This window comes from Schistocerca americana, chromosome 3 (assembly GCF_021461395.2).
Source record: "Schistocerca americana isolate TAMUIC-IGC-003095 chromosome 3, iqSchAmer2.1, whole genome shotgun sequence".
Taxonomy (NCBI): Eukaryota; Metazoa; Arthropoda; class Insecta; order Orthoptera; family Acrididae; genus Schistocerca; species Schistocerca americana.
Window position 1 is genome coordinate 317,930,507 of NC_060121.1, and position 20,787 is coordinate 317,951,293.

Consider the following 20,787-nt stretch of genomic DNA (forward strand, 5'->3'; position numbering starts at 1 on the left):
GGCGTTTGAAAAGTCCGTGCAAACTCCGAGACATGACACCAGCGGCGAGTATCAAGGTCATGTTTAGTTAGTAGCATCCTTGGAAAGAACTCACACCAAGTTTCAGCCGTACTGGTCTATTTCTTTGTGTTTTGCATTCGTGTGAATCAAGGAAGTCGAGTGACGGCGAAAAAATGAAATTTCGTGTGGTGATTAAACCGGCTAAATGCCTCAGGAGACTAAAGAGAAGCCTGACAAACACACTACTGGCCATTAAAATTTCTACACCAAGAAGAAATGCAGATGATAAATGGGTATTCATTGGACAAATATATTATTCTAGAACTGATATGTGATTATATTTTCACGCAATTTGGATGCATAGATCCTGAGAAATCACTACCCAGAACAATCACCTCTGGCAATAATAACGGCCTTGACACGCCTGGGCATTGAGTCAAACAGAGCTTGGATGGTGTGTACAGGTACAGCTGCCCATGCAGCTTCAACACGATACCACAGTTCATCAAGAGTAGTGACTGGCGTATTGTGACGAGCCAGTTGCTCGGCCACCATTGACCAGACGTTTTCGATTGGTGAGAGATCTGGAGAATGTGCTGACCAGGGCAAAAGTCGAACATTTTCTGTTTCCAGGAAGGACCGTACAGGACCTGCAACATGCGGTCGTGCATTATACTGCTGAAATGTAGGGTTTCGCAGGGATCGAATGAAGGGTAGAACCACGGGTCGTAACACGTCTGTAATGTAACGTCCAGTGTCCAAAGTGCCGTCAACGCGAACAAGAGTTGACCGAGACGTGTAACCAATGGCACCCCATACCATAACGCCGGCTGATACACAAGTATGGCGATGACGAATACACGCTTCCAACTTGCGTTCACTGCAATGTCGCCAAAAACGAATGCGACCATCATGATGCTGTAAACAGAACCTGGGTTCATCCGAAAAAATGACGTTTTGCCATTTGTGCACCCACGTTCGTCGTTGAGTACACCATCGCAGGCGCTCCTGTCTGTGATGCAGCGTCGAGGGTAACCGCAGCCATGGTCTCCAAGCTGATAGTCCTTGCTGCTGCAAACGTCGTCGAACTGTTCGTGCAGATGGTTGTTGTCTTGCAAACGCCCCAATCTGTTGACTCAGGGATCGAGACGTGGCTGCACGATCCGTTACAGCCATGCGGATAAGATGCCTGTCATCTCGACTGCTAGTGATACGAGGCCGTTGGGATTCAGCACGGCGTTCCGTATTACCCTCCTGAACCCAGCGATTCCATATTCTGCTAACAGTCATTGGATCTCGACCAACGCGAGCAGCAATGTCGCGATACGATAAACCGCAATCGCGATAGGCTACAATCCGACCTTTATCAAAGTCGGAAACGTGATGGTACGCATTTCTCCTCCTTACACGAGGCATCACAACAACGTTTCACCAGGCAACGCCGGTCAACTGCTGTTTGTGCATGAGGCATCGGTTGGAAACTTTCGTCATGTCAGCACGTAGTCGGTGTCGCCACCGGCGCCAACCTTGTGTGAATTCTCTGAAAAGCTAATCATTGGCATATCACATCATCTTCATCCTGTCGGTTAAATTTCGCGTCTGTAGCACGTCATCTTCGTGGTGTAGCAATTTTAATGGATAGTAGTGTATTACAGAGACTCTGCACCTTCGATTAGAAGACTTTATAAGTGGTTTCAAAATTTTCGGAGTGGCCATATGGGCACAAGTGATGCTGGACGTTGTGGACACCCTGTGGATGTTATGACTCCAGAAATCATTGATAAAATCCATGATATGGTGATGGATGACAGAACAGTTAAGGCGCATGAGGTTGATAATGCTGTGGGCATCTCGAATGAACGGGTACATAATATTTTGCATAAACATTTGGGACATGTGAAAGCTATCCGCAAGATGGGTTCCGCGATTGCACACGCTTGACCAAAAACGGAATCGTGTGAAGTGTTGCAAGGATGATTTGCAGCTGTTCAGGAAGAATCCGCAGGACTTTAAGCGTCGTTTCGTCAGTGTGGATGAAACATGGATACATTACTATACTCCTGAGACCAAACAACAATCTAAACAATGGGTTACCAAGGGAGAATCAGTACCAAAAAAGGCGAAGACCATTTCTTCGGCCGGAAAGGTTATGGCGACTGTCTTTTGTGATTCGCAAGGGATAATCCTCATCGACTGAGAAAAACTATTACAGGTGAATATTATTCATCGTTATTGGACCGTTTGAAAACCGAGTTGCAAGAAAAACGCCGGCGATTGGACCGCAAAAAGGTCATTTTCCATCATCACAATGCATCAGCACACACCTCAGCAGTTGTGGTAGCAAAATTAATGGAAATATGATTCCAACTCGTTTCACATCTCCCCTATTCTCCAGACTTGGGTCTCTCGGACTACTATTTGTTCTCCAATTTGAAGAAATGGTTGGCGGGACAAAGATTTTATTCAAACGAGGAGGTGATTGCGGAAACTAATAGCTATTTTGCAGACTTGGAAAATTCCTATTATTTGGAAGGGATCAACAAATTAGAACAACGTTGGACGAAGTGTATAAGTCTAAAAGGAGACTATGTCGAAAAATTAAAAAGGTTTACCCGAAACACGTAAGCAGTTTTTATTTTTGCACAGACTTTTCAAACGCCCTTCGTATATCCCAACTAAGATATAATACACGTTACGCTAACAAACACAAAACAACAGTAACTTCCAAGTAACGAAATTTTTCGAAGCCAGCTGACCCAACAGACACTATCCTCTCCAAGTTTCAATAAATTTATCATTTTCCTCTCTTCCGTCCTTCCCTAGTTGCTTCAAAATCATGGAGGTATATTCCGTCTATGCCACTAACAGAAGGCACGACCACTGACATGGGTAATCTGCTGGAAATCGTAACACCGAACGATAATTTCAAGTCACCAAATTTCTGCTACAAAAGTTGTTCCTAAGTGTTTTTTTTAAAGGAGAATAACATGACGAAATATATAATGGTGACATATTGTAACTACCACGTAATAGACCTATTATATATATAAAAAGAAACATGTATTGCAGGTCACTGAAGATGCTTCACAAATAAAAGAAGCGAAACGCGTATGGCATTAAACAAACTGCCTTCAGTTAGTTGCACAGACGAAATATACCTCCACGATTCAATAAATTTGTTTGTGATTGTTCTGCAAACTAAAGAAAAACTATAGGAAATGTGTAAACGAAATAAAAATGATAAAAAACGAATTTTTGAGCGATCATTGCGTCTATTAATGATTGTGACCATGCATTTTCAATTCGAAGAGGAGTACATTCAGAATTACGCCAATGGGAAATTTTATACGCGAGATGAACTCTATCCGCATTACAACTCTGAAATGCTGGAAATGTTTGACGTGTCTGGAATGTGATCGACTTGTAACCGGGCGGCTTTGTTCCAGAATTTAAGTCTTACTTGAATTAAGTCGGAATTTAATGTGAACCAAACGATATGTTCGCTTCCATTAAACTTGAAATCACAATGAATCTCAAGGTGTTTTATTTATATTTCGATTTCGTTTGCGAGATCGATGTTGAAGTACACCGTCAAAAAAAAAAAAAAAAAAAAAAAAAAACTTGTTTTCGAAGAGTTTACTGCAACATCACATTTCCTTCATTGCAGTGCTTTATGCTACACGCATTTTTTGTTTAGTTGTCTGGCGCGCAGACAATCAAAGCTAATGGTTTTCCGACACGGCAATGTGCGACATACAACTGAAGATACTGTAAGTAGGCTGTTTATGTTTCCTTATTGGCAACGTTACGTAGCGGTCTGTGTGAGAATCACTGGCTGTGCTGTGTGCAGTCTGTGGCTGGTTTGCATTGCTGTCTGCCATTGTAGTGTTGAGCAGCGGCAGCTGGATGTGAACAGCGCGTAGCGTTGCGCAGTTGGAGGTGAGCCACCAGCAGTGGTGGATGTGGGGAGAGAGATGGCGGAGTTTTGTAATTTGTCATGAACTGCTATATATATTATGACTATCAAGGTAAATACATTGTTTGTTCTCTATTAATATCTTTCATTTGCTAACTATCCCTATCAGTAGTTAGTGCCTTCCGTAGTTTGAATCTTTTATTTAGCTGGCAGTAGTGGCGCTCGCTGTACTGCAGTAGTTCGAGTAATGAAGATTTTTGTGAGGTAAGTGATTTCTGAAAGGTATAGTTTAATGTTACTCAGGGCCATTCTTTTGCAGGGATTTTCGAAAGTCAGATTGCGTTGCGCTAAAAATATTGTATGTCAGTTTAAGCACAGTCATGTATAAATTTTTCTAACGGGTCGTTTCATATGTCGACCCTTAGCCGAGGATACCTCACTGGAATCTTCTGATTTTTTCCTTGTAGTTTGTGTAATTAGCGTAGATTTTGTTTATTGCTAGCGCGTAATTGTAGAGAGAATCTCCTTTGTAGTTGCAGTCTTTCATTGTTGTACAGCAAAACAGTTGTGACATGCATGTAGATTTGCACCAAGTATTTAAGTAGACATTATTTCCATTTCTATGTTAATGTGTTATCGTATTTTGCTCTTCAAATTGTGCTTTTCTGTGTTGTCGTGTGAAATGTTGTGACAATAATGGCGTGTGAAAAACGTAACACTAGGCTCCAAAGTAAACTGAGAAATAATAGTGACGACGAGTGTAGCTTACCAGCACCGCTGTGTAATGAAGTAACAGACATTCAAAGTAGTAATTTGGTAACTGTGCACAGGGAAATGGAGCGGGCGTCAAATAATGGTGTAGACAGTGAAACAGGTAGTGAACAGGGAAGCGTTATCGATCGATCGGTCGGCAACAGCTCGTCTCAGGAATCGGGAAGGACAGAACACAATATTGCAAATACTGCAGACTCAGGTTTTGGGTTCTCACCGTTTTCTCAAATGAGTCAAGACACATTTTCCGCTTGTCAAAATGTGAATGTTGCCGGTGCAACTTCACTGCCGAAAAGCACTGAGGAACATGTTTCAGACACCAGTGCATTGTTATTACAGTTAATGCAACAAATGGGACAAAGGCTACAAAAATTAGACACAATGGAACAAAATCTTCAAAAATTAGACACAATGGAACAAAATCTTCAAAGGTTAGACACAATGGAACAAAATCTTCAAAAGTTAGACACAATGGAACAAAATCAGAGACAAACACAGCAACGGTTAGACACAATGGAACAAAATCAGAGACAAACACAGCAACAGTTAGACACAATGGAACAAAATCAGAGACAAACGCAGCAACAGCTTCAAAAGTTAGACTCATTGGAACAAACTCTTGAACAAATGCGTGAAGATTTAACTACTGAGTTACATAACATTGAATCGAAATGTCAAAAAGTCTGTAATGACGTAAAAACTCAAATTTGTGAGCATTTTCAACCCATTTTTTCGCGGCATGAAAATGCATTACAGAATCACGAAGCAGCCATAAAAGAACTGCAAACTATTGTTCATGAAAATCATGAGACCTTGCAAGCTAAATTTGACTCAGTTGCATCTACTGATTCGGTTATGCAACTTGCAAAAACTCAGGAAAACTTAAAGGACACAGTAGATACTCTGAAACTTGGTTCAGAAAAACGCACTGAGGAAATAAGTACACTATCGGAGAAAGTAGCCGAACTTTCGGATCAGTTCACTAACTTATCTGCAAAGGTAGATGATGATCTGAATGACACGAGACCTGTAGCTATCACTGACACAAAAGAGTATGAACAAATTAAGAAATTCAAACAAAATCAGAATCAAATTAATACGCAACACCAAAGGGAAATCCGCGAAGTACAAGATCAGCTGACACAGGTAGTACAAGAATTACGTATTTCAGAGGACACTCGCGCCCCAATACGGGAAGAGGGACGTAGAAATACGGAACAGCCACAAAATAATAACACAGCGCATTTCGGAAATTATGAAAGAAATTGGCAAGGTGCATCGAATTTTGAAATGGAACCGCCGAAACGACGTAACAATGACCGATATGCGACTCGCCGACATGATGATTTTGACTATAAGCTGTTCATTACTACACGTAAATTCAAAACGTTTAAGTATTCTGCCAACGACATTCATCCACAAGCATGGCTCCATCAATTCTCTCATTGTTTTCATGTATAAATTTTTCTAAGGGGTCGTTTCATAATACGAGAAGCAAAGATTTTCAAGCTCAATGTCGCAAAAACTCAATGAGTGCCTTTGTGATTTGTTTATAATCGTTGCGAATGCAAGCCGCTCAGGATACACAATCACAATTGTGAAAATAAACAACTGGATCAATTTTTCGTCAATATGTAACCGAGTGGCTAGATTCACAATTTGACAATCAGCTGCCAAACATCATCTACGGACGTAGTAGCTAAATAAACGCGAACAGAAATGAAATAAGTACGTTTATTGGACAGATCTTGAAAAGCAAAAGGAAATGTAATATTTTTTTTAAAATTTAGGGTCGAATTCCTTTTTCCAGATTCTTTTTCAGAGCTATCCGATTTTCAATCAGCCAAATATTCCGTTCTTATCTTCATTCAGAATCGAGAGTGCATACAAAAATTATGATTTTTGTTGTATGTCCGCATTTTTCGACTTTCTTCTGTAACTGTCCCTATTTTTTTCCTTAAAAGGATTTTCGAAGACCCTAACGAGAAAAACAAAAAAACAAAAAGAAAGAAGAAAAAGAAAAGAAAGAATTAGTCTTTTCCATCGCTCTAATCGTGATCTTTGGTCATACAAAAATCCTATAGAAAACATTTTCAAATTTTCCCAAATTTGCCAATTTTCTGGGCAGCTTTCCGAATTTCCCCCCCCCCCCCCCCCCTTAAAAGCCTTATTCGGACTATCAAGAACATTTTCTAAAACAAAGTTAGTCAAATCAGTCCAGCTGTTCCCCACTGATACGCTTCCCAACAAACAGCATTTAATCTTTACTTATACAGGTAATTTAAAAATCAGTATCTAAGTAACGGAACACCTGCTGTATGTTGGGGTTTTGGGCGCGTATGATTCAAATGGTTCAAGCGGTTCAGATGGCTCTGAGTGCTGTGTGACTTAACATCTGAGGTCATCAGTCCCTTAGACTTAGAACCACTTAAACCTAGCTAACCTAAGGATAGCACACACATCCATGCCCGAGGCAGGATTCGAACCTGCGACTGTAGCAGCAGCGCGGTTCCGGACTGTAGCGCCTAGAACCGCTCGGCCACGACGGCCGGCTACTTGGGCGCGGAAAAGCGATGATATACCCACCAATCAAGTACTATAAACACCCGTGAATTAACAATAGATGAAATAAAGCGTCCAAAGTAGCCCATAAAACTGGTGTCGCTACGATGCCCACGAACAACATAACGTCAATAAACGCAAAAATCTATCAGTAATAACAAGCCAGCTTCGACGTAGGATTGATATCACTGGCTTTACTTACCTACATATCCTGTGATACCCACAAATCTTAAACAATGATACCGCAAAAAAACATTAGGATATAAAACTGGTATTATTATCTACAACTAAGATATGTAGTTAAGTTAAACCCTTCAGTAACTACCAACCACATAACAGGGTAGCTGCAAAAAAGCCACTTACGAAGTAAAATTGGTGCTACAGAGCCGTATGAACGTAATGAACGTAATTGATCGGAAATGTACAGGTGTGAAGTTTGAAGAGGAGAATGGAATGCTATGTTCAGTCGTAGGATTTTTCGTAGTAAAGCTGGATTTTCGTTTAGTAATCTGATACCGTAGAGGATGTACAGGAGTTAGTCGTTAGAAGAGAAGTTAGTACAGCACCCACATTGGTTAATAGGCTAGAGTAGATGCTAATTCACTGATGCGTTGGTAGAGCTGATTCTAGGATGGAGCTAAACGCCATAGTTAAATTGGTGAGTCAATAGGAAAAAGTATTATTGACAGGTTTGCTGAATTTAAGACTAATAGGATTTTAGAGGATTTTCAGAGCTTAGGATAATAACCTGTGTGGAGTATAATTCTATGTTTTAATCCAGGAAGTGTTACATACAACAACACATTTCAAAAAGAATGATTTCGACAATTTATATTAATTGATGCTCACGTCTCAGAAAAAAGGGAAAACTGTAATACACTCACAAAACATATGTTTTTTCTGTGGAAAATCCTGGACGAAATAGTGACAGTATTTCGAAAAGCACAGATTGCTACTGACCATATAGCGGACAGGCAGACAGGCACAACAAAAAGACTGCTATACACCTGAGATTTCGGGTACAGGTCTTTATTGAAATTATATATGAAGAATAGTAACTGTTCTCGAAAGAACAAGGTACCACTGATGACCGTGAAGCTTCTCTAGAATAAACGATAATTAATTGAAACTCTCAGCTGCCGACAGGTGTTGTTGACATACCTTGATGGGGACAGCTGAAAATGTGTGCCCCGACCGGGACTCGAACGCGGGATCTGCTGCTTACACGACAGACGTTCTATCCATCTGAGCCACCGAGGGCACAGACAAATAGCGCGACTTCAGGGACTTATCCCTTGCACGCATCCCGCTTTCTTGTAAAGTAGAAAACCCACACACATTCACACAAGTACAGCTCACACACATATAACTTCTGTCTCTGGCCGTCTAGGCTTTTGTGAATGTTTGTGTGTCTTGTACTCTAGAAGAAGGCCTTGCAACCGAAAGTTCAAATTTTTGGTAGTTTTTTTTTTTTTTTTTTTTGGTTGTGCAAATCAACATCACCTGTATATGGTGAACAGCAATCTATCCGTTCCCAAAAGTTTCCTGTGTTATATTTTGCTTCCTTTTCTTATGATCCGATTACAAAATACTCCGAGATGTGACGCAAGAGTAATTCAAGGAAAGAAATATGTTGTGATACAATAGGCATGGCCTGTAGGGTAAAAGATGGCCTTCATAAAAAAGGTCGGTAGATGCAAATCCGCAGATTGATCGTGTTCATAACATTAGTATGAAACAAAATGGCGTTCGCACAACAGAAGACTTTCTGTATGCTGCAGTGGAACAACTGTGAGTCCGTGATTCCCATCCTGAGTGTATTTGGAAGAGATACGACGTCTACGCAAAAATAAAGTGGAGCGCGCGGAAAGCCTTCAGCGGAGCTCACTGTAGTGTAGTAGGCGCACAAGCAGAGTATTTTCGTTATGTTAGTTAAAATTTCACTCTTACGCGAGCTTATTTTCAACACGCAAAGAACATTTGCTACACATGAAGAACGGTGGGAGTACATGATGGTTAATGGGTGATACTAACGGTAATTAAACTTTTCAGGCGCACATCGCAACACAGCACGCCAAGAGGACGTGTGTTTAGTTTATCGCTGTCTTTCGGTCTCGGAGAAAGATCAAATAATTGGCTTGACGGACATGGGAACATCATTCAGACAGATCGCACAGACAGTTGGCTGTAGAGCAATGACTGCACAACGAGTAGTGGCGAGGTGGTCTCCGGGCAACAGTCTGGCAAGGAAAGTATTCTTCGAGAAGGACGACACCGCGAGGAGATCGTAAGATCGTTCGACCGGCTCTGACGAGTGGACAAAAAGCTGAAATCCAGGCAGAGATTATAAGCAGTATGACATCACGAACCGTCGGAAACAGATTACTGGTAGCAGGATTGAGATCTGTAATTTCCATACCAAGACAACATAGACTTTCACCGCGTGGAGTAGGTAGACCGGGACATTGAGTGTCAATCTGTGGTGTTCATAGTTTGTTTGTGGCGGTTAATCAGACCGACGCCAAAGTGTCCATAGACGATCTGGAGAAAGACTATGAGGGGGGGGTGGGGTGGTAGAGTTCTAGGATATGAGACTACAACTGATTTTTTAATTGTTGTGGCAGTAATGGTGAATCCTGTTGCCATATCTTTCATGTCCAGGGTACCGAAGGGGATATTCCAGCTTGATAATGCAAGACACTCCACACTGCAATTCACATCACAAACGTGTCAAATGTACAGGTCCTTGACTGGCCTGTCCGGTCCCCTGATTCGTCATCCACAGAGCCTATCTTAGATGCGACTGGAAGATGGATACTTTCACACCAGTCTCCTGCCAGCAGTCTTCATGAACTGGCAACATGTGCTTCGAGCATGGCAAGACGTTCCGGAAAACGACGTTCTGAACGGATAAAAGACTATATTAGTGCCTGTGGAGGTCGCTCCAGCTACTGATCTTTTTGCTGTTATCAGTTTAATTAAATGACCTATTAAGTGATGAACGACTCCACGAAGTTTGTTAAATATTATGTTAGTGGTTTATGCACTTTTAATTTTCGTCAGTGTATGAGAAAAATACCAACGTGAAAACAAAGACGGAGCGAAGTTAGTACGCAAAATACACTCCTGGAAATGGAAAAAAGAACACATTGACACCGGTGTGTCAGATCCACCATACTTGCTCCGGACACTGCGAGAGGGCTGTACAAGCAATGATCACACGCACGGCACAGCGGACACACCAGGAACCGCGGTGTTGGCCGTCGAATGGCGCTAGCTGCGCAGCATTTGTGCACCGCCGCCGTCAGTGTCAGCCAGTTTGCCGTGGCATACGGAGCTCCATCGCAGTCTTTAACACTGGTAGCATGCCGCGACAGCGTGGACGTGAACCGTATGTGCAGTTGACGGACTTTGAGCGAGGGCGTATAGTGGGCATGCGGGAGGCCGGGTGGACGTACCGCCGAATTGCTCAACACGTGGGGCGTGAGGTCTCCACAGTACGTCGATGTTGTCGCCAGTGGTCGGCGGAAGGTGCACGTGCCCGTCGACCTGGGACCGGACCGCAGCGACGCACGGATGCACGCCAAGACCGTAGGATCCTACGCAGTGCCGTAGGGGACCGCACCGCCACTTCCCAGCAAATTAGGGACACTGTTGCTCCTGGGGTATCGGCGAGGACCATTCGCAACCGTCTCCATGAAGCTGGGCTACGGTCCCGCACACCGTTAGGCCGTCTTCCGCTGACGCCCCAACATCGTGCAGCCCGCCTCCAGTGGTGTCGCGACAGGCGTGAATGGAGGGACGAATGGAGACGTGTCGTCTTCAGCGATGAGAGTCGCTTCTGCCTTGGTGCCAATGATGGTCGTATGCGTGTTTGGCGCCGTGCAGGTGAGCGCCACAATCAGGACTGCATACGACCGAGGCACACAGGGCCAACACCCGGCATCATGGTGTGGGGAGCGATCTCCTACACTGGCCGTACACCACTGGTGATCGTCGAGGGGACACTGAATAGTGCACGGTACATCCAAATCGTCATCGAACCCATCGTTCTACCATTCCTAGACCGGCAAGGGAACTTGCTGTTCCAACAGGACAATGCACGTCCGCATGTATCCCGTGCCACCCAACGTGCTCTAGAAGGTGTAAGTCAACTACCCTGGCCAGCAAGATCTCCGGATCTGTCCCCCATTGAGCATGTTTGGGACTGGACGAAGCGTCGTCTCACGCGGTCTGCACGTCCAGCACGAACGCTGGTCCAACTGAGGCGCCAGGTGGAAATGGCATGGCAAGCCGTTCCACAGGACTACATCCAGCATCTCTACGATCGTCTCCATGGGAGAATAGCAGCCTGCATTGCTGCGAAAGGTGGATATACACTGTACTAGTGCCGACATTGTGCATGCTCTGTTGCCTGTGTCTATGTGCCTGTGGTTCTGTTAGTGTGATCATGTGATGTACCTGACCCCAGGAATGTGTCAATAAAGTTTCCCCTTCCTGGGACAATGAATTCACGGTGTTCTTATTTCAATTTCCAGGAGTGTATGTCGCAGGAAATAAATCGTCTGATGGTGAAAAACATGCAGTTGATACGAAATCAAACGAAGCCCAAAATTCTAGAATAACGCCGCCATTTCGAGTAATCTGACAATGTCCCGTGAATGGAATATGTTGTTTCAAAACTGAATTAACCAAAGCTCAAATAGGGATAATTAATACTTCACGAAACGTGTTGTAAACTGACATACGACTGTGGTCGAATATTACAAAAATCCACCGTGTGCTTTGAAATACGGTAGAATTGTGTTGATGACGATCGTGTCGGCCACTCCAGATAAAGAATCAGATGTAAATGGTGTGTAAACTGCGATATGGCTTATTAAAGTGGTTTACAGCCGAGGAACGGGTAACCTCTGGGGGTTAAAATACAGTTGTGTGAGACGAAAAAACAAAAAGTGATCGATTGTATTTCAAATACTAAACAAGATTATTTTATGAGTCATTTCTACTAATGCTATTTCGCTTAACTCTAATACTATTTACCTAACATTTTGAAATAAGAGCGTTTAACTAAGATATGAAGATCGGGGAGCGCTGCTTGTGGAACGATTCAATGAATTCTAATGAATCATCCCGGGCCGCGACAATCGGCGAGTGTCCGACGCTATTGTGAGTGACAATGCCTGTATCGGTGGGACTGCGGCTATTCTGCAGTCTCGAGATAAACGATGGGCTTCTCTTAATCCGGCTAAAGGCTGCCGGCCTGGCCAGACTGTGCAGTCTGCCAAGCTCCTCTGTTTCCCATAGAACAGTGTGCGTTCTCTTGCACCCTTTGGGAAAAAACTACTGAAATCGTCCGGAAGCAGCAGCACTTCACAGTGCTACTTGAGTGTTAGCAGGAAATGGCCATTCGCAGTGCTATTTTCTGTTCTGGAGCTTAACTGGCCGAAACGTCTACATGCGAACAGGGTGTCTTGGAGCTGTGGGCAGCTCACGAAATAGAGGAGTCGGCCGGCGCACTTTTATGTCCAGGACGCTTGTTGAACCCTTCGGAGCGCAGGTGGTGTGGAGGCGTAGTGCGGAAGTTAGTAGTCAGCGAGCAGTAGTAAGGTTCTTCTGTAGATGTGGAAAGTTTAGAAGTGTTCTGAAAAGCGTCCCCTTTCGCTCGATTGGGAATGGTCCTAATCTAGTGCTGGTTTTCAAGATGGGTTTCGATGTTAGCGAGCGTACACGGACCGCTTAACAGAGTGTGGAACAACTGCCTGGCTGGAGGCGTTCTGTGATGAACGAAGTGGACTTGGCGAGGGTTATTGCAAGATGAATAAAATGAGTTTTGTTGCAATAGAAGTTTGAAGCGTGAAGTTATTGTCTTTGTCCTCTTTGACATTCGACTGGGAGAAAGTCTACGGAACATTAACTCACGTGATTAGTGTCGGCACAGCACGACGTTAAAGAGTTTGTGGACTGTGGCCGGGGCCACGATAGGACTTGTCCAGACGCAAGAGGAGTTCCAGTACGACGGACGGGGAGGAAAGCTTCACGGTGACATCATCTGAAGTAAGCTTATTTGTCATAATGGGAGCTGCTTGTCGCGGCACATCCAGTATTCCTATCGAGTTACCGATCCGCTTGTCGTTCCGTGTTTTGTTTGTCAATTTTTCACTCGGAGACCGAGCCAAAATAACAGGGAATGTATTTATTTCCAAACTGGATTTTTTATGAGAAATAAATCTGTTTGTTTGGGGTGTGGTGAATATTTTAAAAGCATAAACTGAGATTGTCAGTTTTCTAACAAAACCGAGGCTTTACTAAGGCACGGCCGAAGTTGATCGTGTTTCAATGTTCCCTGAACTGACAATGCTACCCGACGCAAGCAAAGTACGGGGTGTTCAAAAAGTCTCTCCGCAGTGCCGTATGATTGTTAGCCGCTCGTGCCGTACGATTGTTTGCCTGCCTGGTTACTTCCCTTCAATTGGACTCTCCCAACGTTCCACTGTTTCATTTATTTCAGCCAGCGTGAGTAGTATCGTTGGTGTCTGTCGTTACGTGTTGAAGTTAACGTTTAGGTTTAGTTCCTTTGTTCCTTTGTTTCGTTTTTTCAGGTGTTAAAATGCTAATCATTGAAGAACGTGTGTTTTTGGTCGAACAAGTGTTCAAAGCTGGCGGTGAAGACAAAGTTTCAGTCCGTCAAACATTTAATTCAGTTTTCCCGGAGGCAACACTCCCACATCGCGATACAGTGCGAGATTTGATTAAGAAATTTCGAAGTACAGGTTCAGTGACAGATGCACCGAGAAGTGGTCATTCTAGCGTTTCGTCTGAGGATAAACTACTCGACATTTCCGATAAAATGTCCATGAGTCAGAACAAGTCAGTAAGATAACTCGCTCAGTAAAGAAAAAGCCCACACAGCTGTAAGGAAAAAATTAGAACTTTTCCCATACAAAGTGACAGTCGTGCAAGAACTGAAAAATACTGATCATGGCAAGAAACTCCATTATTGTCAATGGTAAAAAAATTTCTTCAACAAAATCGAAGGGATATTCTTAATAAAACGTTTTTCATTGATGAGGCGTGGTTTCATTTATCCGAGTACATGGACTTGCAAAAATCTCGTATGTGCAGTACTGCAAATGCATTGTGTATTCATGAGAAACCACTTCATTCTGTGAAAATAGGAATTTCGATTGCAATTTCTAGACGTCAGATTGTGCGTCCCATATTTTTCGACGAAACAAACGCACAACGATTTCGGTATATTCACTGTGGCATAACGGCACGCGCGGCTAACAATCATACGGCACTGCGGAGAGACTTTCTGAACACCCCGTACCATGCTCATTCAATTATTAGATCGTTGAAATAAATAAGCAATTGTCATCAGTAATAAGTTCCGCTAGCGGCTAGCTTCATGACATGGATAATCGATACATAAACGTCTGTGTTCTAATATGATTTTAAAGAGTGAAGTAGTACTTTGAGATAATGAAATTTGAGCCAAAGTACAATTTCATAAACTCTGCGAAGAGAACACAATGAAAGTGGATTCCTTAATACAGCCCGCCGGAGTGGCCGAGCGGTTCTAGGCGCTACAGTCTAGAAACGCGCGACCGCTACGGTCGCAGGTTCGAATCCTGCCTCGGGAATGGATGTGTGTGATGTTCTTAGGTTAGTTAGGTTTAAGTAGTTCTAAGTTCTAGGGGACTGATGACCTCAGAAGTTAAGTCCCATAGTGCTCAGAGCCATTTGAACCATTTGAACCTTAATACAAAACTGGCAACATTTTGGTGAAAGGACAGTGGCGAGTATCCATTATTACTGGAAAGGCTTAAGAACATTGATTTCATTGCCAAAAAATAACAGGGTGAACGTAGATTTTCGACTAATGTCCACACAATTTAAAGAAGAATGTTGGAAATAAGCAGTCGAACACGTCCCAAAGAACAGACACCTCGCAGAATCCGTAGCTGTGAAACATATGTAAATTGAACGGGCTCACTGCTGTCAGCTGCAGAGGGACATTATGCGGAATCAGTGGGGACGAGTGAATATGTGTACCATACCCCTATTGGAACTCGGGATCTCTTGCTTGCTAGGCAGGTGCATTAACCACTGTGCCATCTGGGTCACAGCGGTATCGCGACTGCACGGACTACGAGGGGCGTTTGAAAAGTCCGTCCAAAGTCCGAAAGATGGCACCAACGGCGCGTCTCGAGGTCATGTTTAGTTAGTAGCAAAAAAAATGGTTCAAATGGCTCTGAGCGCTATGGGACTTAACATCTATGGTCATCAGTCCACTAGAACTTAGAACTAGTTAAACCTAACTAACCTAAGGACAGCACACATCACCCAGTCATCACGAGGCAGAGAAAATCCCTGACCCCGCCGGGAATCAAACCCGGGAACCCGGGCGCGGGAGTTAGTAGCAACTTTGGAAAGAACGCACACCAATTTCAGCCATATTGGTCTATTTCTTTGTTTTTGACATTCGTTTGAATCAAGGAAGTAGAGTGATTGTCAAAAAATGGACGAAAAAGAATTTCGTATGGTGATTAAACATTACTTTATGAAAGGCAAAACGCCTCAAGAGACTGAAGAGAAGCTTGGTAAACATTACGGTGACTTTGCACCTTCGATTAGAACGATTTATAAATGGCTTCAAAATTTTCGCAGTGGCCATATGGGCACAAGTGATGCTGAACTTTCTGGACGCCCTGTGGAGGTTACGACTCCAGAAATCATTGATAAAATCCATAAATGGTGATGGATGACAGAAGAGTTAAGGTGCATGAGATTGCTAATGCTGTGGGCATCTCGAATGAACGGGTACATAATATTCTGCATAAACATTTGGACATGAGAAAGCTATCCACAAGATGGGTTCCGCGATTACTCACGATTCACCAAAAACGGAATCGTGTGAAGTGTTGCTAGGATCGTTTGCAGCTGTTCAGGAAGAATGCGCAGGACTTTAAGCGTCGTTTCGTCACTGTAGATAAAACATGGATACATTATCATACTCCTGAGACCAAACAACAATCTAAACAATGGGTTACCAAGGGAAATCTGCACCAAAAAAAGGCGAAGACCAGTCCTTCCGCCGGAAAGGTTATGGCGACTGTCTTTAGGGATTCGCAAGGGAAAGGCTAAAAATATTGCTGTTGAATATTATTCATCGTTATTGGACCGTTTGAAAACCGAGCTGCAAGAAAAACGCCGGCGATTAGACCGCAAAAAAGTCCTTTTCCATCACTACAAAGCATCAGCACACACCTCAGCAGTTGTGGTCACAAAATTAATGAAAATAGGATTCCAACTCGTTTCACACACACCCCCCTCCCTCCACCCTGTTCTCCAGACATGGCTCCCTCGGACTACTATTTGTTCCACAATTTGAAGAAATGGCTGGCGGGACAAAGATTTTATTCAAACGAGGAGGTGATTGCAGCAACTAATAGTTATTTTGCATACTTGGACAATTCCTATTATTTGGAGGGGATCAAAAAATTAGAACAGCGTTGGACGAAGTGTATAACTCTAAAAGGAGTCTATGTCGAAATACAAAAAAAAAATAAAATAAAATTCGCCGAACACCTTTTTGTTTTTGCACGGACTTTTCAAACGCCCGTCGAATCTCGGTACTCCTCACGGCCGATCAACACTCACACCGAGCGCCACGTATTCGCAGTCCCTGTCTACTGACTTCATGTTCGCATTCAGCATGATCGAATCCCAGTCCGGTACATATTTTCGCTCCACGGTTATGCTAGCAATGATATGTTTCTGCACAGTGAAATGGAAGCTCACAAGTTACTTACTTTTCGTTTAATGGAAGCTGATTACGGGACAGAATGTAAACTTTTCAGTCCGTCCTGATGTAGAATCAAAGTTATCATTCTCTCCTGCCTTGTCAGAAGTTGTGTACAGAGCGTAGGTATCTCACGCTTTTTGCTGCTTTGGAGTTCGATCTGGTCTTTCTAAATCAGTTGCATTTTTTGTTGTTGAGAGCAACGTATATTTTTCAAACAACGTAGGAGTATCAACAACGTAGGAAAAGATAGATTGCTTTTTACCGTAAAGAAGGGGCGTTAAACCGCAGGCAGGCACAAGTTAACCTTCGTGCACTCGCTTGGGCGGCATTTACACCGCCTCCTGAACGTGTAACTATTCACGCGCTTGATTCTCAGGTAATCCCCGGTTATCTATCGACTCACCTTATGGCGCGTGACCTTGACACTGACTGATCTGACTATATAGTCCGATGTAATAATGTGTGGGCAATTGGAAACAAAAACCAGTTCGTGGCTGTGTAAATACCGCCGCGCGAGTGCTGACGTTGCTTCAACCAGCCAGCGCCTGAAAGTTAAAAGACACTTACAGAACTTCCGGTCACACCCTTCTTCAGCAAAAGAGAAACACACATTTTCATACACACAAGCAAGTACACATCATGCACACGTGACTGCCAACTCCATCATCTCAACAATTTTGGACAGTTCCTTGTGGAAAATTATTGATTGTTTAATGTCTGAACAGTTAGCTATGCTACATTAATGTCCGTTGCGCCGGCATAATGTAAGCACGTGTGTCTGTGACTGTACCGTTAAATATCTGTGATCGGATAGCGATTCCAACTTGTTTTCTAGAGCATAGATGTTGATATTCTGCAATGTAATAAATCATGTCTTTAGTTAACTGTTCATGGCAGTAGTTCAGTTTTTACCACACCACACAACACACGCACACACACACACACACACACACACACACACACACACACACACATACACATACACACACACACACACACGCATGCACACCTTGCAGTCACACGGAACAGGACTTCAAGGCGAGCAAGGAAACTGAGGAAAACTGGTCTGTCTACGGGATTTGTTTGATGGGTGTCAGAATAAACGATTCATCGTGTGCAAACCAGACCACATAGCTTAAAAATTCATACTACATTAGATTTTTACGAAAAATGTAAAGCACCAGAAGCAAAAAGACCAGTGGTTTATTCAGATGAAACATCTATTCCTACACATTATGGCGTGATTAAACGTTGTCACAACCATAGTGTGTGAGAAACATTGTCAAACAAAAGTGCTGATGAATTTTTAATTGCTGTTCTCAGTATAACATCGGCATATAAACGTTTAGCGGTATCAGTGGATTGATCATTACTTCATTCAAGAAACCTTCATGTGTAAAAGATACGCACAATATCTTACCGAAGTGCTACCGGTTTTCCTTGAGCAAGGACCGCTTGAAGTATATAAATGTATGCGGTACAAGCTTAATGGTTGTCCTGCTCACTTCTCGTTTGCAGCAAGGAAAGTTCTCACCCATCTGTTTCCTGACCGTTGGAAAGGAAGTCAAGGGGTTATAACTTGACCTACTCGTTCGGCTGATTTAGCGACATTGCGTGTTTTTCTCCGGTGTAAACTTAAAGACGAACTTCTGACAACCCAAGACAATAATTTAAAACACCGCGTTGCTACATCACAAACAACGATATCGCAGGGATCTCTTAAAGTCCATCCACAAGTTCTTGCACCAGCGACTGCAAACGTGTATTGCAATAAATGGTGAGAAATTCGAACGCTTGATGACGCAAATGGAATGTGAAGGAAATGTTTATGACCACATTCTTTTGTGATTTCCTTTATGTTGCTGTTGCTGACGTAATTGCGCAATGTAGGTATGTACCTTGAGATTAAACTCATGAACCGAAGATATTATTTAAAATATATACTTCAGTTCTATGTTTCACAAATCCATTCAAACTTTGACGTGCATCTTTCTTTCAAGGCTCTGGCAGAAACAGAACTAGAACTGATACACTAGTTAACTGGAGAGCCATTCGTAGATGCAGCGTCGTTTCCATTCCAGTTAGTAAGTCTGTTCAGCCACATCTAGGGGAACTTTAATTAGTATCAGTTTTAACTAAACTTTTCTCCATTATTTCACTTTTGTTGGTAGACTGTCTTAGTTGGGCCAAGCTGGAGTGCCCTATCAGACCGACGCTGATAACAACACAAACTTCCCCACAAGACTACACTCGGTTCCATGTTCAGAACAGATAATTTCTAAGTTCTAAATATTGTAATTTCTTCAAAACCAGTAATCGGATTTCAGAAGAGAAATGTCGTTGAATTTATCTCTTTTAGAGCTACGATACTATCATAAGAAATTATTGTAATTCTGTTTGTAATAGCGAAGCTGATGTCAACATCTCTGTAATTAACACTAGAACACTAAAGGCGGAAAATATTACATTGCTACTACACCACCTTGAAGTTTATTACTCCACATTTTTTCAAAGGAAGTTCTAATTTATAGTTTACCCGTTAATTAATTAGCTTTATCAGTTCCCCAGCGTTGTGTTACATACACTATGTGATCAAAAGTATCCGGACACCTGGCTGAAAATGACTTAAAAATTCGTGGCACTCTCCATTGGTAATGCTGGACTTCAGTATTGTGTTGGCCCACCCTTAGCCTTGATGACAGCTTCCACTCTCGCAGGCATACGTTCAATCAGGTGCTGAAAGGTTTCTTGGGGAATGGCAGCCCATTCTTCACGGAGTGCTGCACTGAAGAGCGGTATCGATGTCACTCGGTAAGGCCTGGCACGAAGTCGCAGTTCCAAAACAACCCAAAGGTGTTCTGTAGGATTCAGGTCAGTCTATTACAGGGAGTTATTGTCGTGTAACCACTCCGCCACTGGCGGTGGATTATGAACAGGTGCTCGATCGTGTTGAAAGATATATGTATTGTTCTTCAACAGTGGGAAGCAATAAGGTGCTTAAAACATCAGTGTAAGCCTGTACTGTGATATTTGCACGCAAAACAACAAGGGGTGCAAGCCCCCTCCATGAAAAACACGGCCACACCGTAACACCACGGCTTCCGAATTTTACTGTTGGCGCTATACACGCTGGCAGACGACATTCACCGGGCATTCACCATACCCACACCCTGCCATCGGCTCACCACATTGTGTAAAGTGATTCGGCACTCCACACAACGTTTTTCCACTGTTCAATCGTCCAGTGTACAGATAGACCATTAGGTTTCCGTACAAGTACTAGACAGTTCATATGCCCTGGGAATCGAGAATCTCGACGTCTTTTGCCTGGTTATCGACATTGATAATGGCAAGATATCAGTCCTGGGGAATCCAACACTTCCGTCACTGTTTTAATTTTAAGTTTGAAGCCGGACAACAAACAAGAAAATAAATAATTTTTTGTGTGATGTAATTAGAAATCAACAAATTTCGGATTTTTTACTTTAGTTTCACTACGGAACCTCGCTTTCCGCCAGATTCAATGATTCCAAGCCAGCGAGAAAGGAATCCCGAGTCGATGGTAAAATTATTCGTGTCACTTTATCGCTTCTTTCGATACTGGCATCAATTTCTATACGTGAAAAATAGTTAGCTGCACCATCATTCGAAGGGCACACTATACTGTAGGATGCCTATGACATGGTGGGTAAATCAGTTCAAAGATCGGAGGAGGAAAAGGGCAGAT

General features: G+C 43.0%; 1 protein-coding gene across 1 annotated transcript in view; it reads right to left on the reverse strand.

Annotated features, from left to right (window-relative positions):
- Positions 1-20,787, reverse strand: part of LOC124605180 (carboxypeptidase N subunit 2-like) — a 110,032-nt gene that overhangs the window by 51,542 nt on the left and 37,703 nt on the right. The gene's annotated exons all lie outside the window — the stretch shown is intronic.